General features: G+C 41.4%; 1 protein-coding gene across 4 annotated transcripts in view; it reads right to left on the bottom strand.

Annotated features, from left to right (window-relative positions):
* Window positions 1-27,969, bottom strand: part of SPATA13 (spermatogenesis associated 13) — a 146,160-nt gene that overhangs the window by 51,219 nt on the left and 66,972 nt on the right. The window contains exon 1 of one of the 4 annotated variants that reach the window (XM_021530640.3): window positions 21,555-21,786. The exons of 2 other annotated variants lie outside the window; for them this stretch is intronic. The gene's annotated coding sequence lies outside the window, so the exon portion shown is untranslated. Of the gene's footprint in view, window positions 1-21,554; window positions 21,787-27,969 lie in introns of those variants that run through there. One more of the 4 variants, XM_021530637.4, reaches the window with a different exon arrangement.

The raw sequence follows: 27,969 nt of genomic DNA, 5'->3' as shown, positions 1-27,969 counted from the left end.
TTATCAACCTTCTTCCCCACCCGCTTAATTACCCTGCTGTCCCCTCTTCCCTATTCAAAATTGTTCTTCCAAAATTACCTGAGGACATGAAGGCACTTTATTATGCAACAAGGAGGAGAAGAAAAAAAAATATGGAAAAAGAAATAATACATAGAGAAAGGGTCTTGAGTTTGAGGGCTGAGGACCACCTGCAGTGGGTGATTGAATGATTCAGACCAGGGGCTCGAGTAAGGAGCATTTTTGTGCATGAGCCATAGCAAGGGGCCATGTGTAGGTTTATTTGATTTTGGAAGGATGGTGCTTCTCCCTGGGCTCAGGGAGGAACCATAAGCAGCACTCAGTGCTCACTTAAATCATTGAGCTGTGCTGAAGGGAGGACAGATACAGCTATGCTGCAGAGGCACAGTGTCCATCAGATACTAGAAAAGTGAAGCAGGTAGTGGACTGTGTTAGGAATGATGCTTCATCAGCAGAAATTATGCAAAGATACTTAAGATCATCTTGCTTCTGATGCTTATTATAACAAAATAACAGGTCTACAGAATAATTAGCCAGCATGACACTACAGAAAAATTCCCACCTGGTTACAGTGTGGCTGCAGACTTTAGCTACTTTCATGCTGGCCAGAGCAAAAAACCCTGAACCATTACACTACAGCTTTTGATATGCTCATGAGAGCAGAACAGTGAATATTTCAATAAGATTAAGGAAAAAAGAAACAGGTTGCACTTGGTAGGAAGGACTGGGGCATCCTGTTGTTAGGAGGTTCCTAGGTGGTATTGATTCATGGTCTTCAAGAACCACACAGTTGCTCGGGATTTATTTCTCAATTACTACCAATACTTTTCGTTCTTTAGTCTCTCTCCAAAATGACAAACTTGCTATCTTTGTTACAGTCTGAAGTAAATTAACATTCATGGCTGTATTTCTTGATTGATGATTTCTTCAATAATAAATTCACATGACTGAATTACCATTTCCACCATGTTTTGTCGTTCAGACAAAAAAAATCATCTTGCTAATTTTACCTTTAATTCATCAATTTCTACTTTTTGTTTGAATTTATTCTATCAAGAATACCTTGGATCAGACAAGCTAGGAAAGAATAATCTGAGCAAAGCAGGTGACAAGGGCTACAACATTTATGTGCTAAGTCTTTTCAATAACATTTATTCTCTGAATTTAGCCTGCCAGAAAACTTCAAAATAATTATAAACCTCCATCTAATAGTCATCATTCAGTTTTTCCTGCTGTTATAGTAACTAATTTTCTTCATTATTCGTACTAAACTCAAAAGTATTTTTTTAAAGAATGGATGATCGCATCAAGCAAACTGTCTACTCATTTTGTCCAGAAAAGAAGTTACCTAATTTTAAAGATGCTGAAAACACATAATGCCACTCACTTGAAAATTTGTCTGGACAAATTTTGTCTGGAGAATCAGACAAAAATTTATAAATTTTGGACTATCTTACTTGTTCTGTTTTAAAGAGACACATACATATTAAATTAGAACTTTTATCTGCAGTATACCCAAAGAAATCTCTTGCAGTCTTATGTTTTTCTGTAATATTTAAATTGTTTCTAAGAATCAATAGAAATAACACATATTGACTGCCTCTGAAAGATATGGCAGCTGCATAAGTTAGTCACATTTTGATAGGAAATCTGATTATTTTTAAGATCAGAACACTGTAGTCATGCAACTGCCTTCCTATAAAACAGCAAGGAAGAAATTCTAGCTTTAGTAGCCTGAGATGGAATTAGTTATGTGTATCTATGGTACCAAATTACATAACTGCCTGGAGTGTGGTAGTCTGTTATTTACAGTTAGTTCTTCTGTAGTGGGTTTTAATATTCCTTGTATAAGTTTGTAATGGAGTCTATGTGCCCCATTTGGCTTCCCTAATGGTTCAGTCCTGAGTTGTTTACCACATTTTTCCCCACCAAAATGTATGTCAATCCACAAGTCAATCCGCATGTATACCTCTCTTGTTCCCCTGTCTCACCCCTGTCTGACAAAGGTAGCACACTCCTTTGGTTCTGGAGTGTTCCCTGTCTCTCATCCCTTCCTTGGAGCAGAATTGGGTTGTGAGGTTTGCTCCCTCCCCATGTTGGCTTCTATTGGGGAGCCCTTACCCTGCGCCCCTCCCCTGATGCCTCCTATTGATCAAAGATCGTGTCCTCCCCGTGTTCCCCCTACCCTATGAAAGCAGCCCCTTCAGGTTCAGGTTTGTCACTTTGCCCCACTTTGAGATTAACTCTTTGGAGACTCAGACAGGTGTCCTTCCCCATTCCCGTGCCTCGGTTTCCCGTCTCTGTCCCTGCTGCGCTCCCCACCCGCAGCGATCCCCGCCCCGCCCCGGGCTGGGCAGAGACTCGGGGCGGCCGCTCGGGGTCTGCCCTGGGCCGAGCGGGACACCAGGGAGCCTCCGGCCCGGGGACAGAGAGGGACAGGCACAGTGGAGAACTGGAACCAGTGCACCAAGTTTTATGGCCATTAGCTCAGACACCCATATTCCTATAACTAGTGGTAAAACAACTCTGTATTCTTCTACCACCAAAAGTAATGGCAAATTGTCTGAAAAAAAAGGAAGCATCCATTTCAGGCAGGAGAGATGTCTTTATGACGTCTTCCCTGGGGCTGGAGAAGACAGATTCTGGATTTTGTTTCTCTCCAACCATGGCAGTTCAGCATACTTTTCTCAGCTTAAGTGCCATATGTGTAAAATATGTGATGATAGGAGTAATGCCTTCTAACCTTTGGGTCTGCAAGGACCAATCCATCAGTGCTCCTCTGGCACTTTGATGCTTACAATGATGATAGCTATAAAAAGTGTACACGTTGGGAAAATAATCCATTATCTATCCATGCAGAGGACAAACCCTAAATTCCATTTTTTGAAAGGAGTTCAGATTCAAGTGCCTTGTTCCAAGATTCAATTTACTATTTTGATGATGGTCCATTAATCTTCTAAACTGGAGTTTGCAGATTTGGCTAATAATTTATGTCTTGTAAGAGCACAGGATAGTTCTGAACCTGAAAGATTACACATAGCCTTACTAAAAAATTTAATTTATGTTGGTGAGCTGTCTTTGCTTTGGTTCCTGTCAATGACAGTGTTATTTTTAAAGACTTTACACTTCAGATTCAGAAAATCAGTTGAGGAAAACCTTACCAGCCATTCCCTGAACATGCTGGGGTACATAATTAAACTACTAAGCTGGAGATATGATCTACATTTCCAGATCCAGTACAAAAGGAAGGCAGTTTGCACAAATTCTGTACTGTGGTCTGTTTTTTATCTAAGCAATACTGAATACCTGAGCCAGATCTCTTCCCACCTCTTGCCTTTCATTACATAATTCAGCAAACTGATTTCTATGCCAGGAGAGGTGTGGCTGCCTTTTGTCTTGTTACCACACACTGACCCAGAGATGCTGTTGCTCCCCACAGATCACTTGATCCTGTTCACATCATCTCCTTTGATCTACTTGGTCTCTAAGGATGAAGATAGAATTGGTGGCTCCTGCCAATCTAAAAGCATGCTAAATCTCTCCTAAAGGGAGGATTCTAGACATGCCTTCTGCTTTTTCCACCAGGCTGTGAGCTGAAGCAGCTCCCCTGGATGCACCCAAGCTGTTGCTGGGCAGGAGGTGGAAGTAAGCATCCAAGGGCAGGGAGGGAAGCATGGGAATGAGAGTGGAAATGCTTTCTACAAGAAACAGGACTCCTGATATGGGTCCAGACTTGAAATTTTTCTCAGGAGCTGCCCAAGAGTGCTGTGTATTGGAAAGGGCTGGGAAAACATGCAGTGGCCCTCAGCAATTCCCCATGTGCTGTGTTTCTGCCACAGGGTGCAAGAATGTGTGGGTGATAGGTGGTGGTCCTGGGTGGGTGCCTGTAGCAGACTCATAGAAGAGACACAAATAATCTCTGAATTTTGTGGCAACATCACAAACAGGAAATATTTTTCACTGTGTTCTATGGAAAAGCAGGGAAATACTTTGTCCACAAATGAGTTAATATAACTTTTTATGATGCATTGTTGTGCCAGACTCAGAGATTACAATCAATCATTACGGTAAATAGAGATTTTAAACTTTGCATTCAATCTCTGATTCGGTTTCAATTTCAGCTTCAGTGCAAATATAATCATAATGCACAGCAATCAGGATTACCTCAAAACAACCATTTGTAAAACAACGCAGTAAAGATGCCACCTAACTCTTTCTTGATGAAGCAAAAATCTTGGCAGGCCAATCTATACTCGAGTAGTTTATTCAGTCTCATTGATGAACACTGCATAGAGGCTAACATTTACTATTGTGCTAGAATCAGTTGGTTTAAAGCCTGTTTTCACCAGTCTCTGCAGCAGCAGGGAGCAGGGCCTCCCTGTCTGTGCCTGCAGCCAAACCATATGCAGCATATGTTCAGCTGAGGCACTGCTGACACCCCCTGTCAGCATCTGGTAATTTTCCTAGCAGCCACAAGACTTACATGAAAGTTTTAACTCTGAAAGTCCTGAAGAGCCACAGACAGTACATTCCAGAAAAATTGTTTTAACCGAAGAGCCAGAGGTGCACCTTTGTAACCAGCCAATTTCAGCAGGCTACAGGATCATCTTTATACTTCCACTGTACCATGCCAAGAGAAGATGCTTCATTTGTTAGAAATCCTGCTCATAAACAGCTCCTGTTCAGTGTTCAGCCCTCAGAGTCACAGATACTGCTGCCTGAGAAACACTGAAATAACAGTCATCCTGCTCCATGCACAATATTTTATGGTTTGATTTTCCAACACTTAATCAAAATACATCATACAAATAAAAACTTGAAAATTATTCAAAGTTTACTATTACATCTTTCACTGTTCCAAAGGCTAGGAGAAAATTTCTTCCTAAGTTTTACAGTAAGACACCATCATTTCTACTAAATCATTCAGCATCCCAATGAAGCATATTCTCTTTTCTCTCTTCCGTGTCTTGCTCCTCTCATTGCTTAAAGCACCAGAGCTACAGCACTGTTACAAGTGGGAACCAACAAGCAATTTTTTAGCCAAATCTCATTTTACTGGAACCTCTAAGCTTTTTAGAGCTTATTAGTTCAGATTTAACCTGATATTAAATGAGAGAGAGTGAAATCCAGGTTTTTAGCAAGTATTAAACAGCTTTGCTAACACATAGTAATGAAAAGCAATTAGCATATGACCAAGTCCAGTCTCATTTCACTTAAACCAGGAACTGTTTTCCCAGGAGGCTATTGAGTACTTGTGACTACTTTCTGCTGCAGTATTCTTACATGGAATCATGTGATGCTTTCTTCCTATGCTGAGAGTTTTGGAAAATACTTCACTGGCATCAGCAACCCATTATTGTTCCCATAAACTTCTACCTATTTCCCTACTTCCCTTAATGGGTAAACAACTCTTAACTTTTAAGTTGTTAGCTTAGCTAATTATGCAAATTATTGAAGTTACAGAGAAACCTCTCCTTATTACCAAAGACTCCTAAAAGCTCAGTTTTGTTTGGGTTTTTCACTTACTCCCCAGAAAAGCACAACAGCCAACTTGACAGCCATTACTCCAACAAAACTGGCCATCAGCAAGTTGCTTAGTCCTCAGGTTACTTTCGTACTGATTTCATTCCACAAGTTCAATTAGAGTGCATTGCTAGAGCTGTGATCTTGCAGATGGTTTAAGTAGGTGATTCTCTGCTGTTGCATGCTTAAAATCACACTCATCTCAGGAGATAATCTACAATAAATATGTGTGCACCTAATAGTTAAACTGGGGGAGTAAGGGCAAAGGCCAACAGTGTGGTTGTTTATTTTAAAAAGATACGTTTATTAACACACAGGTGTATTTGAATTAAAGTGAGACTGCTCCAACAGTTCTTAGAGCAGAACTGTGCCTTTGGCTTTGGCCAGCCTTAAGTATAAGTCTGAAAGCAAAATTCAGGTTTCATTTGTATTTCTGAATTACCACTATTTGCAGGTGATATCAGGACCAAAATCAAAGAGTATCTACCACCCTGCCTAGCAGGAAAGTCAGAAGCTGCCATTTTGGAAGTAATTTTAATTGTTTTTAGTTGTAATTAAACTACATTGCTTAATGTTTTCAGGTCCTGTCTTTTTCCTTGCAGACAGTGGGAGATTATTGTTTTAATCTACATACAACACAATGAGAAAAGCTTTTTAGAAACAGTATGTTACAACACTTTTTCAATGCCAAATACATTACAACACATACCAATGGTACCATCTTCTCCTGAAAAATTTCATAGAAAGAATAATAGTTAATACTGTAGTTTGCACAGGCTACACCATAGTATGATCACATTAAGATACATTTGGTCACTCCGTATTTCTCCTGGCTTCCCAAAATGTAAGCAACAGATCAATTTAGCAGCCTTTGGTGAAGTCTGCCTTTCAAAATTTCTGAGTGACAGTGGAGGACAGCGCTCCAGCTGAGTGCCATCAGTGATGACACACCGGCACACACAGCCACCAGTGGCTCAGCTCTATGGCTAGATGGGCTTCTACCCAGGGAAAGTGGGTCCAGGAAGCTGGGGTAATGCCAGGGAATTTGGCCCCCAGTGCCACTGCCAGTGGGATCCCCTTGAAGTCACAGAGTACAAGCAGTGAGTTGCATGGAGTGTGAGCTCCACAGCGAATAATGCCTGAACGGCTTTGCTAGATGAACTGCACAGATTATCTGCAACTCTGAAAATCATATACACATTAACAGATTGACAAACCGCACTGCAGCCAACATACAGACTTTAGATATTTTGATATTAGTCTCAGTCATGGTTTTGCATTTAACTGGAAAAAATAATATAACCATAATTATAAAATTAAATTAGTTACCACCATATACCTAAATGTTTATGCCTTCCAGCCACTAACTACAAGGTCAGCTCTTCTGGATAATATTTAATCTGAATGTATGAAAATCCATTGCACAAAATATTGTCCAGTTACAGTACAAACCTTGTTCCAGAAAACCTGCTTGGCTTTTTGAAAGAGCCTGTTGTTGCCTGGATTCTGGGCTCAGTTCTGCTGAGCCCCCTGTAAGCCCTTGAATGCCTCTGGGAGGAAAAGGGACTCAGCATGATCCACAGTCAGTACCTTGTGGGATTGAGCCTTAAGTTAATGTATAACAAATGGCTGCACAACAGTGTGTGAAATCAGCAAGTTAAACATACACTTGGAATAACTGTAACACAGAAGGAAGAATATTTACAGGACCATTTCATTAAAATATTTGTCTTGAAGCGTCTTGTATGCACCATTCCTGCATATTTTCCAACTGAAAGGTAAGGTTTGGGAGTGTGCTGGTGAAAGTAAAATTAAGTAGCCAAGGCAGAAATAATCTAAAGTTGTAACCAGAATTTTCTAGATAAGTATCGCGCAGACTGTGATCTGGTTATTATCAGCTGGAATCTACCCTGAGCAAGCTGTGCCTGACAGCAAGGACAAAATGGATGACCCAGAATGGTACACACAGAATACACATCCATGAAAGTGAAAATAACAAGAAACCTAAAAACTTTATTACCAACTCTAGTACTGGCAGGTGTCAGCAGCAGAACCAAATGCCAAAATCATACCTGGTGATACAGAAGCAGAAGAAAGAGGCAGAACTCAAAGGTACAATTATGACTTTGAGAGCTGCAAAGTGGCACAGGAAGGCAACGGGGTGTGCAGCAGACACTGCTGGTGGGGAGCAGAGTTATCCCAGTGGCAGAACAGTGTGGAACAGCAGATAGATGCCTGCCAGAAAAGCGCCACGGACATGCGCCTCCCTGCTTTTCCTGCCTGGTGTTCCATGAGGGTGCAGCTACACTTTCACAGAGACCCACGTGAATCCTGAGAACCTGTCATCACATACAGAAATATGGAGTGCCCCTGGCTTTATGCTCTCCAGTCAGAAGGACCTGTACAACTCTCTCCTGTACGTCCCTGTACAGGAGACACAGTTCTATATAACAGAAGATCTGCTGGAATGTGAATCAATCTTCCGTTTTTCTCCACAGAAGATATAATTGACTTTCAATTGTATTTTTTTCTGAGTTAGAAAGATGTGAAGAATAACTGCAATTGTGAATGCAAGAGAACACTAATTCAAAGAGCAATTAATTTCTGTCTTGCAGTTCTCATAGTTATTCCGTGAATAATAAAAATAAGAATCTTTAATGGCAATACCATATTAATTTCTTAAAAGTGGAAGTGCCAGCATATTTCCTTAATAATAGGTTTGCATGTCCAAGATAATTTTCAAAACCTAATTAATAATTTACAGTGAAGTACGAGGCTTCATATTATGTCTCATGCAATAATCTGAAACTCATACATTATGGAATTCCCTATTTCTAGTTAAATTCATTTCAGCTGAATGCTCTGCTTGGATCCCCGTACCAAATAAGTTAACTATATGAGAGGACAGAATTACAACTCCACAATGTCTGACTTATGCTCAAGGCCATCACTAAAAAGGAGGAAGCAAACTCCTCAGAGCCATGCTCTTCTCATGCAAGACTGGGCTTTTACAATTTTAAGCTTTCTGAGTCAGACACAAGGTCCACAGAAGTTCAGGGGACTTTCCTTGCTTCTATAAATCTTTAAAGTAAAGATTATAAAAAAAGGCAAGCAAGCAATTTTCTTGGCCTCAGGTCACTCACCAGGGTACACATCTAGAGCATTGTCATGTAAATATTGATTTTAATTGTGGTGCTGGGAGGGGAGAAAATGAAGAAAATACTAAATATATCTTTGTAGTTTGAAATTTTAGGAGAAAATTAAATTCAAATTAAATTAAATTCTGTGGAGGTCACCTGGACTAACTCCCCTGCTCAAAGCAGGGTCAGCTAGAGCAGGCAAGCAGAGCTGTGTCCTGTCAAGTTTTAAATAATATTTTGAAGTGTACAAGGATGGAAACGCCAGAACATCTGTGGGCAGCCTGTTCCAGTATGTCAGCAATTTCAGAAATTTCCTGTATTACAGTTTGTGCAGATTGTCTCTTGCCCTTTTACTGGATACCAGTGAGAAGAGTCTGACTCTGTTCTCATTATCCTCTTTACTGCTTCAGTCCCATCAAGTATTTATGCATGTTAGTAAGATCCCCTCAGCACCCTGTGATCCAGGATGAATGATCCCAGCTGTCTCAGCCTCTCATCATATGTCAGATGCTCTAGTTGGTGTAACAGGTACTACTCCTGGTTTTATATACCCTGCAATTGTGCCGAGGGTGTCCTGTCCCATCAAGAATGGAGATGTTAACCAGTACTGGCCCACAGCAGAGGTGTCTGAGGTACAGCACTAGTGCCTGGCTTCCAGATGGACTTCATGCCATTGATCACACATCTTAGAACCCAGTGGTTCACTTTACATCCCCTGACTATCCACTTGCCTAGTACAGGCTTCATCAGTTTGCCTGGAAGCATGTTACCAGAAACAGTGTCAAAAGTTTGCTAAGAGCCATTGCTCTCCCCTTGTCCTTGGAGTTGGTCATTTTTCTGTTGGGAGGCTGTCAGCTTGACCAGGCACAATTTCCCTTTTGCAAATCCACATGACTACTCCAAATCATTTTCTTGTCCTTCATATGTTTGCAAATGGCTTCCAGGAAGATCTGATCCACCTCCTTCCTGGGGACTGAGCAGAGGCTGATTAACCCATACTTTCCCAGCTCCTCATTCCTATTCACAAAGGCCACCCTGTAAACCCCAAAGACCAAAACAAACCCTGCCATGTAAGCCCACTACACTCTTGTATTCTTCCATTTGAGGTTTAAGTTATCAGGAGCTCCTTATTCACCCATGTAGGCTTCCCCTGCCATCCTTGCTTGATTTCCTGCTGTAGGACTGGAGCTTTCAAGAGGTGATTCTTGCAAGTCAACTACCTATCTTCATTCCAAGATGTTATACCACAGAAATCTTCCAAGGATATTCCTGAAGCAGCCAAAGCCTACTGTCTCGAAGCCCATGGCTGTGATCCTGCTATTTGTCCTGTTTCCTCATCTAAGAATCTTGTACTCTGTCACTATGGGTCACTGCAGCCAAAGCTGCTCCCAGCCTTCACACACTCAGCCATGTATTCTTGTTTGTAAGCTCAGGGAGGTCCAGCAAAGTGCTGTTTCTTACTGGGCCCTCAGTTGCCAGGGTTAGGAAGTTATCCTCAATGCACCCCAGAAACCTCCCAGATTGCTTGTGCCCTGCAGTGTTGTCTCTCTGGTGAATATGGGAATGGTTTAAGTTGCCCCTGACAACCAGGATTTCCATCATGAGATGGTTTAACATCTGGTAATATTCATGCAGCTGCAGAATTTCTGTCTTTGATTGCTCCTGGTTGGAAATATGTTACATTTACAGAGGACCATTTCCTCTCTGGAAGCTACTATTGCATTTTACAACCAGTACTAGCAGTCTCAACCAAAGCTAAGAAGTCTTAAGAAGGCTTGGACACTAAACACACAGTAATATTTTCAAACAATATTTTCGTATGTGTTTGGACATATTAACAAAACAACATACCTTTTCCATGCTGTATATGCTCCAGAAGTACAAGAGTTGTCTTTCAAGCCTTTATTCCACTACTTTTTGCTATCTCATAGCTCAATTGAAAAATGTGGAAACATGGAATACACAGTTCACCTACCAACACGTCATGCTGAATCTTCTACTATAGTCAGAACACAGCAAAACAGCAACAAAATGAATTGAAAAAAAAAAAAAAAAAAGAAAGGGAGACAAAAGTAGGCATGTCTGCATATTGCTGTATCAATTAAGTTAAAGCTTCTCAGTCTTAACAACCCTACACAATCCAATACAAAGCAGGCTCTGAAAGAAGGGCAATTCCCCCTGCAAATATTTAGGTTAGCAACTGCAAAGTAATCCAGGCACAGCACTATTCATAAGACCAATTCATCACCAGGTCATACAAGGCAATTAGGCCTGGACACTAGATTCAGAGGGGAACAGATTAACAGCCACCAAGATGTTTTAAGTGATCCTGGTTTGTTTTTAACAATTTTTAAAGCCTCTGAGAAGATTAATTGCTCAGCCCAAGCCTCAACATTCCCTTGCTGCTGCTAAGGTAAAATTATGTACTAATTTAGTTCTCAGCACAGGAATTTTCTTTGTAGACTGTTTTGATGCTGCTAATGTCAATGCACAAAAACCACCACTTTCCTCCACCCTAGAACTTTGATTTCTTTACAACAGTCCTACAATTTTCTCTCTTCCTTATTCACTTTTTCATGCCTTCACGCAGAAAAGGCACAGTAGATTACATCTATAAAAGCAAAACCTGCTAACATGTGTTCTTCAATCATAAGACTCTGTTTCATGGGGAAGTACATTACAAGTACATTATATGCAAATACAGTATTAACAGGATAAATAAGACAGTTTCTTATAGTGAAGATAAAATGAAGCTGATAGAATAAAATACAAGAAATGTATCTATTGTGAAACATAGCAGATAAGATGTCAATATTTAAAACTAAAAGAAAAAAAGTACACTGGAAATAAATAGTGAAATATGCAGGACAAAATCCTTAGCCATATTTCTGAATCTTGTTCTCAAGAGAAAATTGTTAGGAAGGACCTGCTGAATTAAATTGGACAAAAGGCCATCTAACTATCCAAGTGGCTTGAGGAGGAACAAGAAACAAGATGAACATAGAACAATTTCCCTATATTTTTACTCCCCCATTTTCTAAGAGTCTACAATTTAGAGTCTTCCTAAATCACAGGCTACATTCAGAATACACTTTTTTCTAGTCCTCTTGAGGCAGTTTTCCACAAATTTTTCTGCTTCCTCTCTGTTTGCATTAATTCTTTGGATTCTGTATCTTCATATTTTACTGAATTTCCCATAATTATTTCCCATAGTTAAATGGTACTCCAAGTGAAATATATGCCTTTTGGTTTGATTTTAATCTCTTGCTCAGATGATGCCACATCTACTTGAAAACCTAGTTGTGCCAGAGTGCTGAAAGCTGCATGCCTGTGGCCTCCCAAATATGAGTGTTGAACAAACAGGAAGGATGGATAGCCAGGTGAAAATGAGAAAAGCGAGCACAGCTGGTAAGAAAACATATAGGCAGATATGCAAGTTAGGTTTCTGGACCATTGCCTAAATATTTAAATGCTGGTCATACTTGCTTCTTGTACCATTAGGAGGGGATTCCTGTTTTTTAAAATCTCAGTGACTGTAATACATAAATGATAAATAAATAATTAATTCACCAGAAGCATGATGTTCTCAATCTTTTATTTTCTAGCTTCTCTGCATGCTTCTTGTATTTTATGCTGTCATTCAGGTTTTAAAGTAACACATTTAATTCCATTTTCTGACAAGTTGAAAAGTCAAAGCCCTACTGATGACTGCCACCAGTTCCTCAAATTTCACTTGTTCTCTCTCAGCAGTCAGTGCACCAGGAAGTATAAATTCCATGTTAACCTTTTCTCCAGTGTGTTCCACAAGTGTGTGACAGTGAAGTATTTAGCAAACTTAGCTATATTCTTCCTGGATAGCTAAGCTGTTCCATCAGCAACATAAAAATGTTTAAACAAAACAGCAACAAACCATGCAGTGTGCCAAGTTCATTGTTGGGAGGTTACTTTTAATGACAAGGTCCTGATTAACACACTGGAACAAGTCAATAGCTTACTTCAAACAGTTCCAAATCATTGTACTTAAAAATGCTGACCCTTGTCTTAATCAAGGACAAGTGATGAAAACAAAAGAAAACTGTTTTGGCTCTGAGTGAATTCCAAGTTCCACGAGAGAACTTTGCAGAAACCCAGTAATCTATAAAAGCCAGCTTTCAAACATTAATTTTGTAGTACCATAAACAGCCAAACTCTTCCCATTAGTAGCTCAAATCTCAAACTGATGGTATCATTCAGAAACTTATTTTAAACAAGACTTCTGTACAGGATTTTCCTTTTTAAATCATGCATTGATTATTTTTAGTTGGTGTAACTCAGCATAACTTCCTCCTCTTTCTCCTCCTCTTCCTTATCATTATCATTATTATTTAAATCCATTTTGTTTAGTCTGTTAACTGACTGAAACATTTTACTCACACATTTTGCCCAGAGGCAGCATTATCTGTTTCTTAGAAAGAGCATTCTGGTTGTAATTCAGTCTCTGCCATTGTGTTAATACAGGGACAGATACTGGGTTTATTTGAAGCTCTTAGCTGCAGTTCTTCCATGTGGAAGTAAAATATGAAATTACCATAATTAGGACCTAGTTAAAAATGCAAGAGAATAAGGAAGTACACTCCTCATCATAGCAATGTTAAACATGGTAAAAATTAATCTTCTTTTGTAGACAAGTTTCCTTCCTTAGAAAGAAGGAAACAACTGACAAAATGTGGACTAAGCTGAGCAGCTTCTGCACTGCTGCCTCAAGAGGATACCTGGGTGAGTTACTGAACATCTGAACTTTGAACATTACAACAGACTCTTACTTTCTATTGCCACATGTGCATGAAAGCCTCCTTTATTTTCTCATCCCAGGAAACGGAAGCCATATGAAAGAGAACACTTTCAGAATACGTAAGTGGTGCTGGCAAATTTAATCTAGAGTGCTAAATTATAGCACAATTTGTATAGAATACAAATAAAATAGAAATTACTGGGATGATTAATTTGTGAAAATATCTACTCCTTAATTTAATCAGAAAAGAAATTATAAATGTGACCAAGATAAATGATCAATTACTTATTAAAGCTAACAGGGTGCAGCTGACAGGGCCTAGTAAATAAGTCAAAGTCACTTTTAGCTGGAGTTCAGTGGGTGAATCCAATGGAATGGTTTGGGTGAATGAAAGACATGAGTTGGCTTTAAATAAGACAGCTGGTTCTTCCACACCAATTAGTTCTTACTTGATGCTACCTGTGCAGTGGGAAGTTAGCCTCCCAACAGCAGTGGTGGTAGCCAGGAGCGTATTTAAGGTAAACCCTGTGCTGGAAAGCCAGGCTACAGTGTAGTTGAACTGCTCTTGAATTTATTTAATGAAATTAACCAAATCCAGTGTGTTTACAGAGACCAAAAAGCATTTCCATAACACAAAATAAAAATAGGCAAAAAAATACAGAAATACCAAATATGGCTTTCTGGCTGTATAACAAAAACACCAGGTGACATCAATGAGCCTTGCCTTGAAGCCAAACAATGATCCCACAGACTGCACTGTAGCTGCAGGTCAAGCACTTTCCACTTGACTCAGGTAGAGAGGACAGATGTGACACAGAGACAAACATCTCAGATTTAAGTGATACTGTCCAAGTGTTAATCTCTCTCACCTCCGCCTGCTCCAAGCCAACACACAGCTTGGAGGAAGTTTTATTAGCAGGGATTGAATTTGCTCCTGGTTGGACCCAGGAAAAATGAGCTGCTGACACAGTAGATACCAGCCTTTCTCTGCTGTTCTTGTGTGCTGAGTACCCCTCAGCTCTCCTACCAAACCTCAGGCTCAATGGAATTGTTAGATCAAAGAACTAATCAAACCAAGCTCTTCATTACTGTTGTCTCCATGTATGGTCAACCTATTTAAGACTCAAAATATTCTCATAAAACATGCATAAAATTTATTCAAATTCAAATCAAAGGTTGCTATGGAACATGTGGTGAGAGCAGTACTGAGAAAATGGATTGTTTCAAGATTTAAGTATCCTGAACAGAGACCCATCTTAGAACAGAGATGGATTTTGAAAATACTTTTGGGGCTTTTCATTAGTAAGAGGCATAACATTCTTCTTCTCTTCCATTTGCCCTCCAGGAAGACAAAGAAGGGAAAGAGACAGAAGAATGTTAAATGATGTAATTCCTCAGACACATAATTCTTCTTAATGATATAGGTACTTTCTTTTTTAACTGGGCACTCTGTGCCAACAGTATAGGTACATAGACGTTTAGGAGACTCTGTCTGTTCAACAGATGGCTGCTGAAATTTGCACTGCACTTGGAGCTCGATTAAAACTATGTGACAATTAACTCTTCTTATCATAATAATGTGTATTATAGTCTGTTGTCATGGCTTCAAGTAATGACACTTCAGGTAGCAAAAGTAAGCCATGTTTTGTGTTCCTATTGAATCACCATTTCATTTGACTAATAAGAATTGAGGAGTTCAGACCCATAAATAAATAATTTTCCTTCTGTTTAAAATAATCCAGCTAATACAAGTGAAACAACTTCTCCAGAACAGCATACCTACATACAATGATAATACTTTGAGAACAACAGCAAAATCAAATTCTCTAAAGACCAAAAAATACAAAGGACTATCTCTCTCCCAGAACAGAACACTAACCAAAATAAAACATTTTATGTGCATTAGCAAGGATGGTTAAATACAGACTGATAACCATGTGACTACAGAACAGAAAATGTGATGCTTTTATTTGTAAAGGAGGAGGTTTGCCTGGGAAATTAACTGTCTTTAGTCTGAATCTGAACTTCATAAGATTTTACAGTCAAATCTGAAGGCAAGATCAGCTGAGATGTGGGGAGCTCTGTTCCAAGTGAAGAGGAATCATGTACCATAAAGAAGTTGACAACAGTAGAGAGGAGTGGTAGCTGCACACAGTAAAAGATTAGGCAATTTCAGGGATCAGTTTGGAACCAGGAAAAGGAAAAAGTGATGTGATGGTCCTTATGAATGTGGCAGTTAGGGCAAGCACCACTGAGGCCCAAAGAGATCACTCACTGAGCCTGTAATTAAGCAGCCCTTTGCCTCTACAGGGATGCAGGACTGTTGTTCCCTGATCAACAATGACCCCTTCTCCCTGTCTTGAAGTTTAACAGGTCTGTTCAGTATGGAGCTACAGACCAGGAATAAGTGACAGAAAACACATCTATTGCAGAGTAACATGATTTTATAGAGAAATAAACCTTATAGAAATAATTAATTCTTTGTAATTCTTGTTTTTAAGGGGAGGGCAAAAACTATTTGGGTTTTTTCCTCATGGATTCTTTTACAGAAGGTCAGTATGGCTCAGCTGATGGACCAAAAAATCAATTTGACTTGCTTTTTCCCCCAAAATTAATAGGCAAAGCATACAAATGCAGCTGCAAACTTGCCCAGTCTCTCTTACCCAGCACAGAGCCATTCAAATGGGCACTCTTAAAGCCCTGAGATCCAAAGTCAGACCTCTCCTCTAGCACATAGGGTTTAACACATAGGAGTTATTTAAACTCCTCCAGGAAGGTCAAAAGGAAGACTTACAACCAATATAACTTAACACTTTTCATGTTCTCATTACCTACCTACCACGTCTGGTACTGGTGTTTTGTCATGAAGATCTTATGTGTGTGTTTGTCCTTGTGTGCATATAGTAATCCATCAGAGCATTCTTAGATTAATACAGTGTAAGACTATGACATGAGCCAGGTTCACTCCCTGACAACATGCTTGTTTCAGCATTTCATAATTCTACAATATGCTAGGGAAGAACAATTTCATATAGGAAAAAAGAATATTTTCTTTTAATAAGTGGTGCCAGCCTCTAAATCTGTACATAGAGTGGTAAACCTGTAACAACTAGAAATAAAATCTCTTAATCAGCAGATTCAAACTTGTGTGATTCTTCTTTTTGCTTCACTTTACTAATTGGTCAGTTGTGTCTGATAATTTGCTTAAGTCTAAAACAGACCAGAAAGTCTTAAAATAACATTTCAATGGTTAGGCTGTGCAATTTGAGTTGCTAATCTTACATGGTGGGGATTTACATTGTCTTGGCTAGTCTTTGAATAGATTGGCTCATAGAACTAAAGGTCTTTCCATGAGCAAATGATCTGTCTGTTGCCCCAGCAGTACAAAATATCCACTGATTTCCTTGAAGATGGGTTTACTTTTGACAGTTGCAGAAAAGAGTCTTGAGCCACCCCCCTACTAAATTCATTACACAACTGCCATTCCAAAGCTGTCCATCCATGCTTCACAAAGAATATGAGGATTGCTGCTGCTGCTGCTGCTCTACACTGCTGCAGGAGCTCAGCCACAGATGTAGTTCTCATCTGGTTGGGAAGCTTGTTAAAATCTTCTAATTAAAACCCTCCATGGCCTTATTCAAGTTGTTCTTGCAGCCCTTGACCTTTTCCCCTCAGCTGGGACACATACAGGTATGGCAATCTCCTATATCACAGCAGGCAGGAAAAGCATTATGGTGTCCAGCTCCTAGATTTTCCCATAAATACTTATGTCTTTCATACTTGCTATTGTGTTGACTACAGTGACACTATGTCATGAAATGTAAAACTTCTGGATCACCTATCTGCTGATCTACTTTTATATGGCTACTATATTCTTAAAAAAATAATCCAGTATTTGGAATTATCATTTGGGCAGGGAATAGACAAGAATACTGCATCTTCATTTGCTCATAATAATTCTTCAAGCATCACAAACTGCAAATATTTCTAATACAGTCACATTAAAAGGTTCAAATTATCATAAATCATCTCCCTTTATCTCCTTCCCTTTAAATATTGCATGCAAAAAATGTTCATGCAACTAATTAAGAGGCACCAAGATTTTTATTAGTAACAGCCTTAGTTTATCAGAGCTGCTTCATAAATTCTTGGAAATTAGTTCTGCTTACATATTTCTAGGACTCTGAAAACAGAATATGCACAGACAGAGGCATCAAGGACTGGAAAACCACTCTGTTCCTTGTGTATTGGAATCTAAAGGACAGTTATATTTAGAAGACAAAAACTTCAGGAGAAACAGGGACTGAAACAAATACAGTAAAGAGACAATGTTCTTTTCAAACCTCATGGGACAGCATGTTAGTGTTCTATGAGAGGAAAAACAAAAAATTGTAACTAAATATGTGATTTTCTGGGAAGATTTATAGCCCCTTCAAGAACAGATGACATGTAATGCCACTATCAGAATTGACACTGCAAACTGGAAGAAAAGCAGCAAGTACCAATTAGCCCTCACAACTTCAGCATATTTGATTGTTATTCATTTGAGATTTGCTTGCTGATTGTACTAATCAACAAAAAGGAAAAAGCCTTTGTAAAGTATTTATAACATCTACAATGAATCTTAATTTCCCTGAGAAGTGCATCTAGGTGGTGCTCCATGCCTTCAGGAATTATGCCCATAAATTTTTTTTCACCTAAAGACATGAAAGAAGAGGGCAAGGAAAAACAAACTTCATTTTACATTCCCTTATGAGCCTTACCTGCTTAAACTGTACCTTCTTCCATCCAGAAATGTAGTCTTATTAGCAAAGGAGGAATTAGACCACTTGCCAAGGATTTTTACATAACCCATGACTGAGCCCACCAGAGGCTGCAGTGAGCCAATGAGACCCTCAGGCATACTGCTGTCATGCATGTGCACATCCTGCACATGGGATGTGGGGCATAGCCCCACATGTCGAGCCATCATGTCTATAAGACAAAATCCCTGTCCACAGGCAGAAACACATGGCTTTCCTAGAGTTTCCCAGGATTCCTGTATCTCCAACAAGGACTTTAGTTCAGAGCGTGACAAGTGTCCACACCACACAGTGTGGTCTATCACAATTTTGTGTCTACCACATCATTCTCCTAGAGAAACTGGCTGTTCATGGCATGGACAGGTGCACTGTTTAGTGGGTGAAAGCTCTGAGGCCAGAGTGTGATGGTGAATGTACATCCATCTGGTCAACAGCCGTGTTTCCAAGAGCTCACTATTGGGGCCAGTCCTGTTTAATATTTTTATTGGCCATCTGGATGAAAGGATTCTCAGGGTTTATCTTTGAAGAACTTTATACTAATTTCAGGTGGAATCAAAGAACTCGATCCTGGAGCTCTTATCTATGATATTAGCTGCAGTGAGGCAGAGTGGAAGGCCGCCAAGGTGAATGGGAATTCAGAGAGCTTTGGATGAGATTCTATAAGAGCAAAAGGTTGCAGAAGTGAGACTCAAAGCAGACCACTGGCCATTACAGTAGAATCAGCCAGGCTTACTCTGCTACTAATACTGTTGTAGTGACATAGATGTACACATTGGTGTACATCTTTGCTGGACTGCAGGCTTCCATATGATGATTAGGGGCAGGAAACAGCTGGGGAAGGAAATGGCAGGAGGGGCCGACTGCCCTGGCACACAGCATGGAGCAAGCACTGCATCTGGGGGGAATGTAGGGTCTTACCCACTCCTTCCAAACCCCTTGCAAATCCCTACAATGTGAGTTGAAGAGCTTTAAGTTACTACATTATTCTACTGTTAAGTTTTCACATGTATTCAGACCCCTACACAACACCAATTATTTTAACTTTAGGATTTAGCTTTATAACCATTTGGAAAATGTAATTTGTCTCCCAGTCACACCTCAAGGCCCAGGCTCAGGGGCACACAGCTGTCAAAAATCTTCAAGAGGAAATGTGAAGGGGAAGAAAAGAAAAGCAACCCTACTCCTGTTAAGCTCTGTACAGGCAGAGGAATCACTGGGTACATCTACAGCCACTTGAATGGAGTAAATATACTCAGAGTACTGCATTAATTCTGCACACCGTGCCTGGCAGAAAATCTAGAACCTCAGGCAGCTCTTTCTCCTTTACAGGAACACTGTTGTGGAACCTGTGGCATTCCTTAGGAAAGTAGTTGTGACAGAGTGGTCTCGGATAAGGCTTGGGGAAAACAACAGTCCCCAAAGTGGTGACAGAGCTAGAAGGAGGTGGCACAGGCTGGCCAATGCGAGCATGAAAGCAGCACCAGGATCCAGGTAGGAGAGAAAAAGTGGACCAGGCTGGAGGAGATGTGAAAGCAATGAGGAAGGACCATCACATCCTGAGTGGCTGAGGAGAGCAAAGGGTCAGGAGGAGAGATCTGTGAAGATGACAATGGGGCCTCCAAGTGGTGACCTGGAGAGGCAAGAGAGACAGCAAGCTGGGCCTTCCCAAATGATTCCTCTCTCGGCAATGAAGAAAAACTTAGGGAAATATGCAGATTAAACAAAAGAATGAAGAGCTACAGTAATAAAGAGTTACAGTAATGTGAAAAGGCAGGTATAAAAAAGAAAACTTCACTGAAACAGGTTATCACTTTTTTTTTTTTTAAAGAGTGAAAAAAACCAAAGCAGCCCCAGACACTTTCAGCTCGCAGGACCAGCCAGCACATACACAGCCCACCTGAGATCTGTGGCCTTGGCAGCACTGTGTTTTATTTTCACTGACATAAACCATCATGAGCCATTTCTCCAAAGTGTTAAGCATAAACAAGCTTTCATTTCACATAGGTATTTCTTCCTGCCACTGTGATTTCATCTCCTAAACCAAATATTTTTATGCATGGAACCACTGAAAGAAAACAAGTCTGAGACTTCCCACTAATTACTACATTTCCCAGGAGTTCTCCTGCAGTGTCTGGAGCCAGTCTCCTGCCACACGTTTTATTTTGTGTAGTCTTTCCATTTTACGACTTTTGAAGCAACTGGTGGTGTTTATTGATCTTTCCACACAGCTGTTCTTTTCCTACAGGAGCACTGAGATGGTTGTTCTTGGTCTGATACATGAGGCCCCATTTTCTGTTTCAGGGAGTTGAGGAGGCAGAAGATTCTTAAGACTCTGAGTTGTGGGTGTAAAGAAAGTAGAAAATGCTACACACTGGCTTCACTTTCACAGTAAAAAATGTGCTTGTGTGATGAATTTCAAAATCCTGTGAGCTAACTGTCGCAAATGAGATTAGCTGTGATACATAAGGATAAGGTGGGGGAATTGCCAGAGATCTGTGCTGGAAAAGGAGGTATGAGCCATGGGCAGCTCTACAGGAGAAGGACGTGGAGCATCTGCACAAAAAACTCCAGCTACACATGTGCGGCTTCCAGCACATCTCCTCATGTCCCACACAACACTTAAATCCCCCTCAGCAACTTATACTATTCCTCAGCCATCCTAACTAATTTCCAATAATAATGAGAGATGAGACATGAACAGGAATTCCACATGCACATACAAGACCTGACGCATGCAGTAACGAAAAACATAAGCGCTCACGACCCCCAAATAACCCAAATAACCCCCAAACTGGGGATGGCATCACTCGAGCGTGGATTACGTTTCAGACTTCTGCGCGGGCCGCAGTCCCAGGGGACCCCAGAGCCGCACAGCCCCGCGGCTGCGGCGAGGCTCTCCCGGGAGGGGCGCGCCGGGCAGCCCGCACAGCCCCGCTCCCGCCTGGTGTCCCCAGAGCCCCCGGGACACGGCAGCTCCGAGGGATGTGCCGGGCAGCCCGCACAGCCCCGCTCCCCCCTGGTGTCCCCAGAGCCCCCGGGACACGGCAGCTCCGAGGGGTGTGCCGGGCAGCCCGCACAGCCCCGCTCCCGCCTGGTGTCCCCAGAGCCCCCGGGACACGGCAGCTCCGAGGGATGTGCCGGGCAGCCCGCACAGCCCCGCTCCCGCCTGGTGTCCCCAGAGCCCCCAGGACACGGCAGCGGCGGCCACGCTCGGAGGAGCGGGATGCTGGTGGGCGCTCGTAACTTGGCGAAGGAGCGGAGAAAGAGCACGAAAGGAAACTAACTCGTGAGAGAAAATACCTGCCTTGCCGCTCTGCCGACTCCTCAGAAAGCGCAGCAGAGGCTTGCATGCACAAAGCTTTCCCAAACACCACGTAAGGATCTCCGCTCAGCGCGAAGAAAAGCAGGGGCGCTCCCGCCCTCCCCGGACCGCCCCTGCCAGCAGCCGGGCTTCCCTCCGTGACGATTCCCAGCCCTCCGAGCGCCCGGGGTCCCCGAAGGCACCGCTGCCCCCGGAGCCTTTCCCCGGCCTGCTCCGCTCGGGGGGAGGAACAGCTGGGAGGGTGTCAGCACAACACGCTCCATAAATTATCCCCCCAGTCTTCTGCAGACGTAAGTCCTTGAGAAAAAAGCCTAAATCCCGCCGTTTGTTGACATAGTAACCACATTTAAGTTTTTGACCCCTTCAGAAGCCCTCTGCATAAAACAATTCATTATGCAAAATATTTATCCAGCGTGCAGCGTGCTTGTTTGTGCTGTTGTATTTGTCCAAAGAAGAAATAAAGAGACTGGACGTTTATACACTAGATTTTCCACCCAAATCAAAGGGTTGCTTCATTATAGCAGATATTAAGGACTTCCAGAAGTCTTTGAAGTAAAAGGGAGGGGAAAATCATTATTCAGATAAACAGCCCATTTCTAAGTGGAGTGAAATATTAGGAACTTTTCAGGAGGTCATAAAATGTTTTGTATTTTCCCTCTAACGTATTAATATATATTTATCTGATTTCTCTAAAGATGGTTAAAACATTTTAAAAGTTCCCAACTAATTTTGTAAATCTACAACAGATACTGTGAGAAAGAGCAGAGGGTCAGAAACAAGTAAAGCCTGTGGAAGACTTTGCTTTCCCAGTTCTATGGAGATGAGCCCTATGGAGATGAGCTCTTTAGTCTCCGGGCAGTGGAGAGAAGAAAGATAAAAGAGAATTGTGCTGGAGGGATCACGTGGGGTTTAATGGGTTTTAATGCATCCCCTCATCCAAACTGCTGCCCCCCTACACAGACCTGCATACAGATTTCTAGCCCTTTTACTGGTAATTTAGGCTATGGGAGCAGCCTGGCAGGCTTGTGCAAACCATGCTACCCTGCAGGGCTTTTTTGACCCCAGTTGCAAAAGGATGGGGGTGGGGGGTAAAATAACAAAACCTGAACCTTGGTATCTCGAGTTGAAAAGAGTCTTACAAGCAAGTGTTGTTGTTTCAGTGTTGTAACTCAATGTTGCCTTAAAAACTACCTGATTTACAAATATCTTTCAGGGTCTAATTGTGTATTATTTCCTAAAGACAACTTTCTCTCTGATCAGGGTTAAATGTGTGCTTAAGCTTGGAAGCAGCAGAGCACATAAAATGAGAACAAGCATTTTCCTTCAGCCTTGAAATTCATTACGATTGACCATAACCTTCCCCTCAACACATCATTCTAATTCTCTTCTTCCCCCTTCCTCTGCAAAAAACAAAACAAAACAAACAAAACATAAACAAAACGAAACAAAAAAAAATCAGGTAAATTCTTAATCCACATCTTTTTACTGGGCTCTAGCTGAGAATCATTTCCAGAGCTGTCATTTAAATGAGAAAAGAGAAGAGAGAAAGAAAGGAGAAGCTTAAATGTGCATTCACAGCTTTGGAAGTCATAGCCTTTGATGACGTTTCATTACACTTTTTAAGGATAGATTCTGAAATATAGTCCCAGCACCAGTACGTATTTCTCAGATTACCACCAGCTCATATACCGACACCATACCAACTATATAGGTGCTATTTTACATGTTTTATATGTTTTAAGAGACTGGAAGTTATTATGAAGTTTGTAAAGCTCTGTTGTAAATTTCTGGCTTTGGTGTCCATTTCACCGTGCATATGAAGACAAAATATTTTCAGTAGAAAAGGTTTGGTAAAGGTCTAAAAGGGTGGGCTACTAGTCCTGTATTCTGGCTCCAAGGATGATTCAGTGAAACCCATGGAACTACTGGAAGTGTTTGTAGTTCTGTTGGCTCCAAGCTGGTGTGAGGGAGCTACACTTCTGTCCAGATCTTCTTTGGTCTTGCTGTTGAGCTCAGTCTGACACTGCACCTGAGCATCTGGTGACCATGAGCTACAAGGCTCAAGGTGAGTGTCACCCTCATCTTTTCCTTGCATCCCTTGCCCCAGTCTGTGTTCGCCTGGCACTGCAACTGTACTGAGGCAACTGAGGCAGCCGTTTCAGCAGGCTAATCCAGTTGAAAAGCAATGCACCCAAAGGCCATCGTTTTCCATATCATCAGCTTTTTAAGCTGACCTGGCTACAGTTGTGCAACTGCTGGATACAGTCCAGGCAGATGGCTGGGCAGTGCAGTGGGACAGCACAACAGCAGCCCCCAGTCGCTCTAGGTTGTTTGTAGTATTAAATTTCCATCTAAGCTAGTTTGTGCCTGAGCTCTCAGAGTCAAATGGGATAACGCTCCTTGTCCTACAGATTGTAAACCACTGGGTATAGAAAATCAGAGTTGTTATGTGTAGTATTGTCACAAGAGTTTTCACTAACACAAAAACTCAACTTGGAATAATGTATCATCATCTAGCAAGAAACAATAGAATATACAAGAAGTTAAACTGATTTATTTCTGTGCATTGTGCACACCAAACAAATATTCCAATGTTAGCAAAACTGTAAGTACTAATGTCACTCTTCTTTTTGTAAATTGAGCCCAGATCCATGAAATAAGCTACTAATTGGGGGTAAGGGTGGGGTGTGAAGTCTAATGTATGTTCTACATTATTTTTCAATATCATTTGTGCTAAATCTGTTTAGCTTTGTTTTTCTGGGAACTTCTAACTAAAATGTGAAAATAACCAGCTTGCACTGTTTACTTTAAAATTATATAATAATTAGATTATCTTACCGCACATAGATAACTAAGAATTGTAGGAATTTGACAACATCATCCACAGGATTTCATAAAATAACAGAAAGTTGCACAAGCACGTTCACTAGACCCGCTATTGAAGACAAACCTCTGCACTGACGAAATGGCAGAAAAGTCCTACGGCCTTTAAGTAACGGTGTTTCAGAAAGCAAAGGAGTGAATGAACTCAAGAAATGGGCTCTGGCCCAGAGGCATTAGCAGCTGCTTAGTGCTATGTTTGCAAATGCTCTGGTTCCTGTAGAAACACCTAATCCTTCCTGAATTCTGGCCAGCATTTATGGTTAAATGCAGACAGTAAAAGGCTGTTCTCATTACCTCTTTCTTATCTGTATGGTTCTTTTTGTGTGACAATGGATTTTCGGCTAGAATTTTAAAGCTTAATTATTCTGGCCCCTTATTCGGCATCTATTTACATTGCAATGTGTACCTAAGACCTATTTGCTGGGGGGTGCACGGTGGGGTGGGAAGTTTGGGTACTGCCTTAGCCATAGGGAACAAAACAATACAAGGAAAGTACAGGAACCCACAAAGCCCTTAATGCAAATCATAAACTTTCTATAGGCATTCTTGAACTCTCCTATAGAATGTGATACTGATTTATGTCCAGCAGTGGAAGTCTCAAATATCCTTTCAGCATTTATCCTAGTGTCTGGAGGGATTAGCAGATTGTCAGAGCTGGGGCTGAGAACTCTCCCATTTTAGGATTGACCTCCTAGGTGCTCCGACCATAGAGTTTTTGGGTCCTACTCAGTCCAGCAAGACACAACTCACAAAAAAGCCACAAAATACTGGGGCAAACTGAAAAGGCAAACCCCAGAATAAAAACATGCAGAAAACAAACAAGGTTTGTGGTCCACTCTTCAAAAAGCTAAACCTGCTCCAAGGGAAACAGCAGGAATGCACCCAAGTGGAAAGGGAAGAGGGGCTGCCTGGCACTTTTTGGCAGCAGTTATCTTTTAGCCTAGTTCAGATATACTGCCTGACTGTACCCTTAGGATACAGCTAGAGATGGTGTCCAGGCCACAGATTAGCAGGGTTAAGAGGTTATTTCTTTATCCCTCTCACACTTCCATGAAGATTACTGCCTCCTCAGATTTGCCAACAGGGTGGCACCTTTTGTATCCCCTCAGTCCCAAAATGATCTGGAAAAGAAAAATGTCCTGTGAAAATCCCTGAGGCTAGTACAGATCATTTTCACAGAACTGTGCCAGGGAATGATGAAATGAGCAATTATATTACTGCATCAGAGGGTAAGGTTTCACTAGGTGCATGCTTTAGTAAATGCCTTATTACCATTGAAACAGGTCTCCTCTCTCCCTCCTGAACAGTTGTCTTTGCCCCCACCTCATGCCAACTCCACTGTTCCTCTGACAATTGGATGAACCAGTTCAGCTCACTTAACTGACAGAAAACACTTCTTTTATTTTCCCTGTTTTTTATAGCCTATGTGATGAACCAGCTCACACAGGAGTGACAGAGCATTCAGAACATGCAGTCAGGAACCAGGACTGTGCTTAGGCTGGAGTGCATTGTGATGGGAAAGTAGGGGAAGAAGGGATCAGTGTACAATAAAATCTTAACATGGGTCAGCTGCAGCCTCCCCTGACCAATAGCTGTTATTGCTATTTCCTAGCGGAGCCTGAGATCTGTCCCAGCACATACTTTACAAGTCATGGTGAGGACAGATGGATGGTTTGTACAATGCTAGAGACCTTTCATCTCCTCTCAAGGAAAAGCTCTTTCTTGACATAGACAGGAACAAGTCTCAGGAACGTGTTCATTTGTTTAAAGCTGCTGTGCAGCTCCTTTGCCCTTCAGGGACCTGGGAGCTTTGAATCACCAAGGCATGCATTTAGATGATGCAATACTTGTATCTGGATACACTGCCAGAGGACAGTAGGAGAAAAATCAGGAAAACCAGTGGAAGATTAATTACTCTCCATCGGGCCTAGTTACATTCATTTCAGTTCATACCTTCCAATTTACCCAGTTACCTTGGTGATTCTTGACTGCTTTGATTGCAAGCCTACACCAGCTCCACTCCAGCCCAGGTACAGATGCTGACATCATCTCCCCCCTCCCTCTGGCACTTGTCTGCTAATGAAATAGAACTGCACAGCGGAGGAAGGAAATTAAGGGAGTGTCAAATGCCAGCCTCAGTGCCAGCATACCATAGCAGGCTGGTGCAGTCATCCCTGGCTTTTCTTCAGAAGGATTTGGGGAATGTCAATTCTTTTTGTATTATATTTTGTAGCAAATACTTGTAGGGTGACATTCTGCCTCCTCACTGCTAGCTTTTGTGCTGCGCAGGTTGCTGTACTGGTCATGTTTCAAACAGGGCTGAACACTTGCAGGAGTGATTTCAAATTACTTTTTAAATATCTGCTTACAGGAAGGCGTGATATTTTGAAGAGGTAGTTTGACTTCTAAAAAGGAAAGTCCTTTCAAAGGTCTCCCAATATTAGTGTTCAAATCTCTCGCTCAGCTGACACAGCAAGTTGAAAGACCTGCATCCTGCCTTGACTGACAGTTTTGGATTTCCTCTTCTGGATGAGAAGTGCTCAGAGAGGCAGGACCCGAAACTGTGTGCTTTCCCAAGAACAACCTTCTTGTGACATAGCATCAATCAATCAATCAATCAATCAATATTGGAATATTGTTTTTTAAATGGGTAATATATCTGGATGTAGCTCAAGCTGTGATACCAACTCCACCAGTAACCTCTGACCATTGAATGAAGTTAAAGTCTGGCTGCCACAGAAAGAAGGCTTTTGCAATCCTCACCAATTTATCTTTCCCTCCATCCCCATTTCCACATTCTTCCTTCTCCCTGTTTACTTGTCCTGACTTAATTCTCTGCTATTCTTGTGAGTTGAATTGGCTTATTCTTATTCTGTCGTTGGAGCAGTGCCAGAGCTGGCAACAAGGCAAGCAGCAAATATACATGGTGAAGAGAAGTGACTGGAAGAATGGGTGAAGAAGCTGGATTTCACTTTTGCCCAAAATCAACCTAACCAAGAGCCAGAAGGCAGGGCAGGGCACAAAGGTTCTTAAAGTCAGAGTTCCAGTGAAGGAAGCAAATCGTGCCTGTGTCTGCAGAGGATACTGTAGTCTGAGGTGCTCCTGGAGATCTGCTGTTTTCCCAGCCTGGTTATATACAGCTTCAAGCCAATGTGAGAACAAAGAGCTGACCATCGTCCACTTCCATGCTCTAGGCAGGAAGAAAGGGTAGTGTGTGGCTGTGGGAAGCATATCTAATTTGTCCATTTAAGTCTCCTTAAATATGTTGTCTCTTCTACAAAGAAATCTCACTCATTGGTAAAGCAGATGGATAAGCCTAGCTTCTCAGGGCCCTGGGAATACCAGTCAAGACAGCAAACCCTTGCAGAACCTGTAGCTCCTGTGGACTTCAGCTGGTGGCTACTGTCATGCTTCCCAGGACTTGCCACATGATCTGCTTCCCAGGACTTGCCACATGATCTGCCATACTTTGATTTCCAGTTAGCTGGACTATCTCATACTGGAGGGCTG

This window comes from Lonchura striata, chromosome 1, assembly GCF_050655825.1.
Source record: "Lonchura striata isolate lonStrDom1 chromosome 1, ASM5065582v1, whole genome shotgun sequence".
Lineage (NCBI taxonomy): Eukaryota > Metazoa > Chordata > Aves > Passeriformes > Estrildidae > Lonchura > Lonchura striata.
The sequence above is the reverse complement of the archived record's forward strand: the minus strand, read 5'-3'. Positions and strand labels throughout refer to the sequence as shown.